This window comes from Camelina sativa, chromosome 20, assembly GCF_030686135.1.
Source record: "Camelina sativa cultivar CO46 ecotype springtype chromosome 20, ASM3068613v1".
Lineage (NCBI taxonomy): Eukaryota > Viridiplantae > Streptophyta > Magnoliopsida > Brassicales > Brassicaceae > Camelina > Camelina sativa.
In genome coordinates this window covers 12067024-12079710 of record NC_141899.1, presented here as the reverse complement: position 1 = coordinate 12079710, position 12687 = coordinate 12067024, and positions in this window count along the sequence as shown.

Below are 12687 nucleotides of genomic sequence, written 5' to 3'. Positions count from 1 at the left end.
GTGTTATCAACAAACCTCGATACCTCAATGATTATGTACTACTAGCTGAACTAGAGAGTGAACAACTTCTACTTACCATAGATGGTGAACCAGAGTCTGTTTCTGAAGCATTAAGTTTGCAAGAGTGGGTTAAAGCGATGAAGGCTGAGCTGGAGTCTATCGCTAGAAATAAAACCTGGGAGCTAGTTGAGAAGCCGGATGGTGTCAAACCAATAGGGTTGAAGTGGGTGTATAAAATCAAGAAGAAAGCGGATGGATCATTGAACAAGTTCAAGGCAAGACTTGTAGCAAAAGGTTATGTACAACAACAAGGAGTAGACTTTGAAGAAGCATTTGCACCTGTAGCTCGAATTGAAACTATTCGACTACTCATTGCTATTGCAGCTTCAAAGGGATGGGAGATTCATCACCTTGATGTGAAAACCGCATTCTTGAATGGTGACTTAAACGAGCTGGTTTATGTGTGCCAACCCGAAGGCTTTGTTAAGGGAGGACAAGAGGATCGAGTGTACAGACTACATAAGGCGTTGTATGGTCTACGTCAAGCTCCAAGAGCTTGGAACGTGAAGCTTGATCATGTTCTGAAGAAGATGAGTTTTAAGAGATGCATCAAGGAACCTACTGTGTATCTTAAGAGCGACAAGAAAGAAAGACTGGTGGTGGCAATCTATGTTGATGACTTGTTTGTGACAGGAACTTCACAGAAAGTCATTGAACAATTCAAAAGGGATATGTCAAGAGAGTTTGAGATGTCAGATCTCGGCAAGTTGACATATTATCTTGGTATTGAAGTAGTACAAGGAGCAGATGGGATAAGAATAAAACAAGAAGGTTATCCTCGAGGTATTCTTGTCGATACTACGATGGATTCGTGCAACTCAGCGCACATAACAATGGAGCCTGGTATGGAGATATCAAAGGCTGAGAAACAACCTGAGATTGATGCCACAAGATATAGAAGAACAATCGGGTGTTTGAGGTATCTGCTTCATACACGACCCGATTTGGCTTTTGCTGTAGGAGTTTTAAGCCGGTATATGCAGAGTCCGAGAGTGGTACACGGACAAGCTCTCAAACATTTGTTAAGGTATGTGAAAGGAACCACCAACTTAGGCTTGTTCTACAAGCGAGATGGGTTGAGTCAAGTTGTTGGTTACAGCGACAGCAGTTACAAGGCTGATATCAATGATGGAAGATGTACGGGAGGTCATGTGTTCTATCTTGGTTCATCTTTAGTCACTTGGACCTCACAAAAACAACAAACAGTGGCGATGTCATCATGTGAAGCGGAGTTTATGGCAGCTACAGAAGCAGCAAAGCAACCCATATGGTTGAAGGAGCTGCTAAGAGAAATACTTAGTCTAGATGAGAAGATCTTACTAAGAATTGACAACAAGTCAGCCATATATCTAAGTAAGAATCCAGTGTTTCATGGAAGGAGTAAGCACATACTCACAAAGTACCACTTCATTCGTGAGAGTGTGGAGAATGATCAGATAGAAGTGGAGCATGTTCCTGGTGAGGAACAGAAGGCAGACATCCTTACTAAGCCACTAGCGAGAATCAAGTTCAGAGAAATGAGGAACCTGATCGGAGTACAAGAGATTGAAGCACCCGAAGTTCAAGTTGGAATTAAGGGGGAGAATGTTGGATAATTCCAACTTGTGGAAGAAGCTATCTCCTAGGAAGTTGCCAAAAGAGATAGAATAGGAAAAAGGAAAAGTTCCTAAGATTAATAAATTGTAATATGTTAATTCTAATAGGTTTAGGAAAATTAGAAACCTATAAATATAAGAGTCTATGGAGAGGTGTTCCATAAGACTTGAAAGAGAGATTTAGTTTTTGAGAGAGTTTTCTAAATCAATAATATAAGAGAGGTGTTCTTATATCTTCAAGCTCTTTGTTCTTAGATTCTTTTCAGTAAATTTGTTGAGCATGTCGGAATCTTGGTAAGTGAACAACATCCTTATTATTGATTTAAGATTGTTTGTGGCAGTGAATACTTTTTATACTAAATAATTATGTATAACTTATGATGTTGCAGAAAGATGTGTGCCCATTATAAAGATACGTAGTACATCCGCTGTTGTAAGATATGCTTAAGATAGTGACTCTAGATATGATGAAATATAAATACAGGTTAGTAGATTAATTATATATATAGTTTGAGAACTGGAAAGTTAATTTGTTTAGTGTCAATGTACTTAAATATAGTATCCACACAAACAATAATAAACATTGCTGGCACCTTTTTCTAGTGAAGGTCAACTTTTTGCTGATATTAGTGCAGAACCTGCTATAAAGTATGATAAGGCTAATCCTCGGGGATACTTAGCTTTGTGCATTCTGAAAACCATTTTCAACTTTATGATTTAATTTTTCATTGTAGATAAGCCGTCTTCATTTACTCTTAACAATTAAAGAATCTGCAATGTATGTTCCAAAAAACCTTGAAGCGCAAAGAAGGATTGCCTTCTTCACAAACTCATTATATGTGTTTATGCCTAGAGCTCCGCGTGTCAAGGATATGCTCTCCTTCAGGTCTGTGCTCTGTTTATTACCATTTTATAACAGAATATTTGCTTCTTCAATGATACATTATATTTCTGTACTAGCCTAACTAGGAATCCATCTGTTCCAGTTTTTTTTTTCATGTTTTTCTTTTCTTTAGGATTTAAATCAAACCATCACAATTCATTCCTGTAGTAGTTTCATGGAGCTCGACGCAAATTTCCTGCAGTAGATTCACCAATCTTATGCATCCATGAACGTAATGCAAAACTCTCTACAACAAATCGAACTTGTGCTACAAACATGATGATATGGTCAATTGGTTAGAATCATATTTGATATTTTTTTTCTCCATAATTTTATACTTATTCAAAACTTCATTTATCTCGAGACGTTAAATCAATGACATGAAACTGGAAGCAAGTCCAAAGATATAAATAGACACACTTAAAGACAAAAAGTTAAGTCACAAGACTGATAACATGATTTTCATTTAGGGTATAAATTCCCTATGCAGTTGTAGTACAAAGGGTTATCAATCCAAATGGTTGTTATGCTAGCAGATAAAATATGATAAGAAGCAAGCAAGTCAAGCCAAGCAAAGCAATAGTTGGGGTTTAATTTAACAATCCTGAAATAAGCAAAAGCAATTAAAAAGGCAAGACCCACACAACCTAAGCACTCGATGCAAGCATTCGAGTACAGGATCGGGTGGAGTGATCGGATCAAGAAGTCAAGGATGAACAACTTGAAGGTATACACGAAGCTGGTGATCGAGTACCAGTTCGGGTAAGTGGTCGAGATATAGAATAAAGTTAAACAATCGAGATAAGAAAGCTCCTAAGGATGGGGTAATCGACTCATAAGTGTTCTTGACCAATGTGGGATATCCTACATGCCTCAAGAAAATATTCCCTAGACAATGAATGATGTGAGCGCCGGACAGGAAGCCGACCAAGACACGATGGACGCGACCGAGACGCCTGAACAAGACGCACCGGATGCTGCCAAGACGCCTACTTCAAACACGGCCAAGGCACCAGCGATCCTCCCGATCAAGGAGCTCAGAAAAGGCGGCCAAGCAGCAGATCAACCTCTTCGTTCGATCATTCGTCCAACACCAGCCAATCCAAGAAGACAACGAAGGACTAGTTCGCATGGCCTTCACTCTTACCCAAGAGTGAAGGCAGCCAAAGTCACTAAGGTGAGGAATTGTACTCTTTTTCCTCACTCCGGGTTTTTCCCATTGGGTTTACCGGAGGAGGTTTTAACGAGGCAAGGAGCCTAGTGCACAACGTCTAAGGCTAAGTCGCTTCCCGCGTCAAAGCCAAAGGCGGTTCTTTTATTTCCTTTGTTTTGCATCTTTATTTTGAACTTGGAATATTCCTTGTGAACATTGAGAGTGTTAAGTTGAAAGTTTTAAGAGGCGACGTGTTCCATTTACAAGGAGAACACGTCTAAGGACAAATGTGTGGATCAATGTGAATCCGCGTGTCCCTAAGCCCTCTCTTGACCTAAGTATTTAAACCCTCTCTTAGCTCTTTGTAGTCCTTAGACTTGAATGAAAATAAAACTTTTCTCAAAGAGAGATTCTTTGATCTTATCTCCTTCCTTTCATTAGCTCAATCCAGGATTGTCTAAGGGAAAGAACCTTAGCTATCTTCGAACCGGGTTCGTTGTTAGTTAGCAACCATATAGAGAGGAGAGCCAAACCTCTTGTGTCGTCACTCAATCCACCTCCTCTTTCATCGTCTCATTTCATCTCACAACCTCCTTTGCATCTTACCGCATCCACTCTTAGTCGGTTCCGCATCCGACCCATCCATACCGCATCCGTTCGACCAGAACGTGGCTTCACGCCCGTTCTCTCGATCAGCTCGTTTGAATCTTTTCAAACTCCGTTTTCCTCGTTTGATTCATCTCTAGTTTCGGTTCCTCAAACCTTGTCTGATGAAAGTTCCGCCTAACCCGCGTTGTCCGAAGACGCTTCCTCCGATCGTTCCGCGACCGCGATCTTCGGTCACATCTGCTTGGTATCAAAGCTTCAAAAGCTCCTACAAGGTTGTTTCTTTCTAAAACTTGTTTCTTTTGTTCAAAGTTTCCATATTTAGATTGTTTGTTAGTCTAGTAAGCTTAAAATCGTTTCGCGTGTTCCGATTAGGCTTTGGTTTAATTTGGTGCATGTGTTGTGTTGTTAAGCATTTGTCTTGGTTGTTTAGCGTTTGTTTTGTTCATCCTGTTCGTCTTAGTGTTCATCCGTTTTCTTGCATAGTTACTTTTAGATCGACAAAGCTAGCATCTTGTTGCATAAACGTGTTTTTATCTTTGGTCATAAAGCATTTCTTGTCGTGTAGTACTTTTGCTTTATTGCTTTTGTTTAGTCATAGGTTTGAATTTGGTGAGCTGTATTCAATCATTTGGTGACGAGATAAATATATGTGTGTGGTCCTTGAACGTTTGATACTCACGCGTTTGAGTTTTTGTTTTTGTCTTGCGAGGTTTAAACTCAAACCCAAGCCGCATCTCAACGCTACACGTCACCCTAACCGATCCGTACGATGGCTGACGAACCACCTCCAGCACCACCCGAGATAGGAGTCACTCTCGCAGCTCTACGCAATGGCATAGAGCAACTTGCAGAGCATTTAACACGTATCAAACTGTTAAACCCTCCCCGTGAAGATCCTTTGCTCGCAAGGTGACCACGACGAGAACCGGCGAGCGACCAGTCCGATGAAGACTTTGAACCGAGGCCTAGACGACATCATCGCCATGACGATCCGTACGACGAAGCCCAAAGACACCACGAAGCAGCTCATAATATGATAGCACCAACGTTCGCGGGTAAATCCGACCCGGAAGCTTAGATCGAATGGAAAACCGCATGGAGCACCTATACTCGTGCCACGCTTATCCGGAGTTGCGCAAGGTTCAATACACCGTAGCTCAGTTCATTGACCACGCCCTCATCTGGTGGGATCGCCTTGAAGCTGAGCAGCGCTGCAACCGAGAACGACCTCTCACCGTTTGGGAAGTCTTAAAGGTCAAGATGCGACGGTGCTACGTGCCCCCGTTCTATCACCGTGAGCTCCAGAAGAAGTTCCAGAGACTCACTCAAGGCCAGCCCTATCAAACCTTTGAGGGGTTGTTGCATCTCTCGGTGCAAATTGAGAGTCAGATCAAGAAGAAGAACGCCTTCGTGACTCGCACCAGAACACAAGGAACTCCGAATTGGTCTCCTAACGCGTCATCATCAAATCGTTTCCAAGAGAAGCCGAAGGTGACCAATGCTGACACAAGGTTCAAACCGCGTGAGCCGGCCACCAATGAGCCCCAAGACCCACGACGCAACACTACTGACGCCAGGAGCCGCGACATTGTATGTTTCAAATGTCAAGGGAGAGGCCACTACGCTCGTGAGTGCCCGAACGCACGCACAATGATCCTTACCGAGTCAGGCGAGCTCGAGTCCGACGACGATGCGACCGAGGAGAACGTTCGAGTAGAGGCGGAGCTGGAAGAAGCTGTAGCTGAGCCTGACGTAGGAGAGCTCTTGATGATCCGCCGCATCCTAAGCACCAGTGTAGCAGCTGCCGATGATGCCAACCAGCGCGACAACATCTTCCACACTAGGTGCAGTGTAAGTGTAAAGTTTGTGGCTTGATTATAGACGGTGGATCTTGCACCAATGTTGCAAGTTCTAGTCTTGTCAAGAAATTGTCACATGCGAGCACAAACCACTCTCGTCCCTATCGTTTAAAATGGTTGAATGACAAGACCGTGATCCATGTCAAGGAACAAGTCATGGTCTCGTTTAGTGTCGGTCCGTGTAAGGACAAGTCCTACTTTACGTGGTGCCTATGCAAGCTAGCCACCTCCTATTGGGGCGACCATGGCAGTTTGATGAGCAAACCACGCATTGCGGCCACACAAACCAATATTTCTTCGTCCATGACAACAAACGTATTTGCTTGAAACCCTTGAGCCCCACGCAAGTTCACGAAATGTAAAGTAGGTTGTCTAAAGACTCGCACGATAAAAAGAACTTTTTGATTCAGTATGGTGATGTTAGGAGGTCCCTTAAGGACTCTACCCAAGTCTTACTGATGGTTTTTCGAGAGACATTGCTTTCAGGCCTCGAAGGATCGATAGACGCCTTACCGGAGGTGATACGCGACGTCCTTAGGCGCTTTGCCGACGTGTTCCCCGAAGAACTTCCTGAAGGTCTACCACCGATCAGAGGCATTGAACACCAAATCAACCTTGTTCCCGGAGCCCAACTTCCGAACCGTCCAGCATATCGAGTCAACCCCGAAGAAGTGAAGGAGCTGGAGCACCAAGTGTCCGAACTCATGGCGCAAGGATACGTTCGAGAGAGTTTGAGCCCGTGCGCAGTCCCAGTCTTGCTCGTGCCTAAGAAGGACGGTTCATGTCGCATGTGTGTTGACTGTGGAGCTGTCAATAATATCACTGTCAAGTACCGACATCCCATACCACGCCTTGACGATATGCTCGACGAACTAAGTGGCGCCAACGTCTTCTCAAAGATCGATTTGAAGAGTGGCTACCATCAAGTTCGCATGAAGGAGGGCGATGAATGGAAGACAGCCTTCAAAACAAAACAGGGTTTGTACGAATGGTTAGTAATGCCATTCGGTCTTTCTAACGCTCCTTCTATATTTATGCGTCTCATGAACCATGTTTTAAGATCGTTTATTAATAAGTTTGTAGTAGTTTACTTTGATGATATACTTGTATATAGTTCTAGTTTGTCAGATCATGTTAAACACTTAGAATCTGTCTTGTTTACTCTCCGCGAAGAGCAACTGTACGTCAACTGGAAAAAGTGTGTCTTTGCTGCTGATGAATTAGTATTTTTAGGCTTTGTTGTGAGTTCGCAGGGACTTAAGATTGATGGAGAGAAGATACGCGCAATCGAGGAGTGGCCCACGCCAACAAGCATCACACAAGTCTGATCGTTCCACGGTCTCGCAAGTTTTTACCGGAGGTTCATGAAGGACTTCAGTACGATCACCGCAACCCTCACTGCCGTGATCAAGAAGAATCAGGAGGTTAAGTGGGGAGAAGAGCAAGACCGAGCGTTCACCAAGCTCAAGCGCCGCCTCACGCAAGCCCCTTTGTTGACCTTACCCGACTTCAACAAGAAATTTGAGGTTGAATGCGATGCTTCGGGAGTTGGGATCGGTGCAGTTCTTACTCAGGGAGGCAAGCCCTTGGCGTATTTCAGTGAGAAACTTAGTGGTGCAGTGCTCAACTACCCAACTTACGACAAGGAACTATATGCCCTCGTCCGAGCAATGGAGGTTTGGCAGCACTACTTGCTGGCGCGAGAGTTCGTGATTCACACCGATCACGGAACATTGAAGCATCTTTGCGGCCAAACCAACCTTAAGAGAAGACACGCGAAATGGTTGGAGTTTGTTGAGTCATTCCCTTACGTCATCAAGTACAAGAAAGGGAAGGAAAACGTGGTAGCCGATGCTTTTTCAAGGAGGCACGCTCTCATCACTACCATGGACGCTCGAGTGTTGGGTTTTGAAAGCATCAAGGATGCATACGCTGGAGACGCTGAGTTTGGTGACTGTTTCCAGAATCATGGGAAGGGAATTTACACCGAGTTCTATCTTCATAAGGGGTTCCTGTTCAGAGGGCGACGGCTTTGTATCCCAACCGGATCCATTCGTGAGTTACTTGTTCGAGAAGCTCATAGCGGAGGCTTGTCAGGTCACTTCGGCATCACCAAGACGTTAGCCGTGCTTCAAGAGCACTTCTATTGGCCGAAGATGCGCAGCATGGTCGAGAAGCACTGTGGTCGTTGCATCGTGTGTCGAGCCTCCAAGTCGACAACGCATCCTCATGGACTCTACATGCCTTTACCAGTATCGACGGCGCCCTGGATTGACTTGTCTATGGATTTCATCCTCGGCCTACCTCTCTTAGCGCATAAGGATAGCATTATGGTGGTTGTGGACAGCTTCTCCAAGATGGCCTACTTCATACCGTGCAACAAGAGCAATGACGCCGTGCAACTAGCGAACTTGTTCTTCAGCCAGGTGATCAGACTTCATGGCGTTCCGCACACTATCATCTCCGACCGTGATCCTAAATTTCTCGGTCACTTCTGGCGAACCATCTAGAGGAAGCTCGGCACAAAGCTTCTTTACTCCACCGCCGCTCACCCACAGACTGACGGCCAAACGGAGGTTTTAAACCAAACAATAGGCGCCTTGCTTAGAACGGCGATCGCGAGCAATAAGGGTTTCTGGCTTGAGTGCATTCCCATCATAGAGTTCGCCTACAATCAGGCCCTCCACTCGTCAACGGAGAAGTCTCCTTTTGAAGTCGCCTATGGGTTCAAGCCGCTTACACCATTGGATCTCCTTCCTCTACCACCGGACGAGACCGAGAACCAAGACGGAGCCGCAAGAGCAGAGCTAGTCAAGAATCTGCACGAGGAGGTTCGAGCCAACATTGAAAGAAAGACCGAGCAGTACGCACGCTTCTTGAATCGTGGATGCAAACCGATGTTGTTCAAGCCTGGAGATTGGGTTTGGTTGCTGTTAAGGCTGGAGAGGTTCCAACAGAAGCAAAAGGATAAGCTCAGCCCGCGTGGAGACGGTCCATTTCGAGTCATCGAGAAGATCAATGAAAATGCATACCGACTCGAACTCCCAGGTGAGTATAGTACATCTACCTCCTTCAATGTTACTGACCTTGTCCCATTTGATGTAGGTGACGACGAAGATGTTTTGGGGACAAAACCTTTTCAAGGGGGCGGGAATGATGTGAGCGCCGGACAGGAAGCCGACCAAGACACGCTGGACGTGACCAAGACGCCTGAACAAGATGCACCGGACACGGCTAAAATGCCTACTTCGAACGGGCCAAGGCACCAGCGATCCTCCTGGGAGCCACGACTCGATCAAGGAGCTCAGCAAAGGAGGCCAAGCAGCGGATAAACCTCTTCGTTCGATCATTCGTCCAACACCAACCAATCCGAGAAGACAACGAAGGACCAGTTCGCATGGCCTTCACTCTTACCCAAGAGTGAAGGCAGCCAAAGTTACTAAGGTGAGGAATTGTACTCTTTTTCCAAACTCCAGGTTTTTCCCATTGGGTTTACCGGAGGAGGTTTTAACGAGGCAAGGAGCCTAGTGCACAACGTCTAAGGCTAAGTCGCTTCCCGCGCCAAAGCCAAAGGCGGTTCTTTTATTTCCTTTGTTTTGCATCTTTATTTTGAACTTGGAATATTCCTTGTGAACGTTGAGAGTGTTAAGTTGAAAGTCTTAAGAGGCGACGTGTTCCATTTACAAGGAGAACACGTCTAAGGAAAAATGTGCGGATCAATGTGAATTCGCGTGTCCCTAAGCCCTCTCTTGACCTAAGTATTTAAACCCTCTCTTAGCTCTTTGTAGTCCTTAGACTTGAATGAAAATAAAACTTTTCTCAAAGAGAGATTCTTTGATGTTGTCTCCTTCCTTTCATTAGCTATATCCGAGATTGTCTAAGGGAAAGAACTCTAGCTAACTTCGAACCGGGTTCATTGTTAGTTAGCAACCGTATCAAGAGGAGAGCCAAACCTCTTGTGTCGTCACTCAATCCACCTCCTCTTTCATCGTCTCATTTCATCTCACAACGTCCTTTGCATCTTACCACATCCACTCTTAGTCGCTTCCGCATCCGACCCATCTGTACCGCATCCGTACGACCAGAACGTGGGTTCACGACCGTTCTCTCGATCGGCTCGTTTGAATCTTTTCAAACTCCGTTTTCCTCGTTTGATTCATCTCTAGTTTCGGTTCCTCAAACCTTGTCCAAGGAAAGTTCCGCCTAACCCGTGTTGTCCGAAGACGCCTCCTCCGATCGTTCCGCGACCGTGACCTTTGGTCACATCAATGAATCTCTAAAATCTTGTTAAAACACTCTCGTGATAGAAACAATCAACCTTTGTCACTCCCCTACCCAACTCTCGTTTGAGAAACATGACAAAGCAGGCATTACAAACCGATTCATTATTGTCAATAAACTCCTTACACATCTAATTTCTTAGGCTAAGTGAGTATATCTCTGTGACAATCCATCTCATGGACCCCACTAGCCCCCGCTAGCTTGTCCCCATGGGCCCTTCACCGTGGAAAGGATCTCACATCCAAATCCACCAGTAGGTTATTGGTGCGTCAGGTGTTCCTTAAACCATGGTCCCCACTCTTTAACAACCTTCCCATAGGACAAGTTGTCACCAATCTCTAGCATTGATTGATTCAAGCATTTCAACAACATCTCTTGATGGCAAAACACCCTAGATCTAATGATATGACCCGGAGACGCGGATGCGGACCGATGGAAGGTTGCGTCTTCGGCCAAGTCGAAACCGGTTAAAGTTTGCTCGGACAAGCCTTGGGGGTTTGTATCTATGGAGGATTCAAACCACAGAAACGAGAGAAGAGGAGATTCCAACTAGTAGTTCGCGTGTAAGGTCGTGAGGCCTCTTAGTATCGTACGGATGCGGCTATCGGAGGGAAGTGGTGGAAACGACGGTGGTAAGGAGTCAAGATGGAACGGTAAAGACTCGAGGGCTTGTGGAACAGAACTCGAGGTTGCGATGGTGGAAAGATGGAAGTGACGCGAGGGGGAAATGAGAGTGGATCAAGAGATGACACAAGAGGCTTGGCTCTCCTCTTGATACGGTCTCTAACAAGGTCGAACCCGGTTCGAGGCTTGTTACGGTTTTCTCAAGGTTGAATCCCGGATTGAAGAAAGAAAAGAGTGAGAGAAGTTTCAAGAATCTCTCTTGAGGAAAACTTTTATTTTCATACAAGTCTAAGGAGGAACAAAAGCTAAGAGAGAGTTTAAATACATTAGGTCAAGTGAGGGCTTAGGGACAAGCGGACTCTTAATGGTCCGCACAATCGTCCTTAGACGTGTTTCCCTTGTAAATGGAGCACGTCACCTCAATTGACTTTCAACGCTAAGCTCTCAACGTTCATAAGCAAAAGGGTTAAAGGAAGAATATTCCCAAAGTTCAAATTTAAACCCAAGAGAAGAAATAAAAGAGATAACTGCCTTGGCCTTGCGGGGAAACAACTTGGCCTTAGGCTTTGTGCGCCAAGCTCCCTGCCTCGTTAAAACCTTCTCCGGTAAACCCATTGGGAAAAACCCGGAGTAAGGAAAAAGAGTTCACTTCATCGCTTTGAGCGACTTGATCGTCTTCACTCTTGGGTAATAGTGAAGACTAGGCGGATCGAACCTTCGGAGTCTTCATGGGATGGCTGGTGTTGAGCGAATGTCCGGACGAATAGATTGAGCCGTTGCTTGGCCGCCTTCGCTGAGCTCTTGCAGCGTGTGGTGGCTCCGGGGAGGATTGTTGGAGCTTTGGCCGCGTCCGAAGTGGTTGCCTTGGCCGCGTCCGATGCGTCTTAGTCAGACGTCTCGGTCGCGTCCGGCGCGTCTTGGTCAGACGTCTCGGTCGCGTCCGGCGCGTCTTGGTCTTCTTGGCCGAGGTTGCGTCCTGCGATCACATCATCTAATCTCAACCTCTCGGTCTGAAAAAAGCATTAAGAACACCAAACTAGAAAGGAATTTATATAACATAAACAATCAAGCTAAGACATCCTAACCGATCAAGAACACATATTTGTCTATCCCATCCCTAGAAACTTTATTTCAATACTCAGATCTCATTGCGGAAAGCATAAAAATGCAAGTGAATGAAAACTGCATTGTATTGAAAATAAGACAAAAATAGAAGAGTACATAATCGAAAACTAAAAAGAATAGCAAAAGAAATAAAAACGAATCCTAACAAAGTGGAAAAAATGTTTGAATCGCTCAGTCTCTCTCTCAAAAGCTCTTGCTCTCTGTTCTGAGTGTCTGCGGCGTGCTAGGGCGAGACGAAGAAGAGGGGGGTTTATATATGGAAACCCTTTTAACCTAGCTGCTCAATCCTGCCCGAGGGTCTGCTCGAGGCGGCGCTCGAGGATAAGGTTGGGTTGTTCCTCGTGTAGGTCTTCGGGTTGTTCTTCCTGCCCTTGGATCCTCTTCGATCGGGTTGAGGTTCAGACTGTTCTTCCTGCTCAATAGCTCATTCGGGTACATGCTCGGATTTGACCTTGTTTTCCCTCATTTTAGGCTCTAAAGCACCTGTTTTCATCCAAA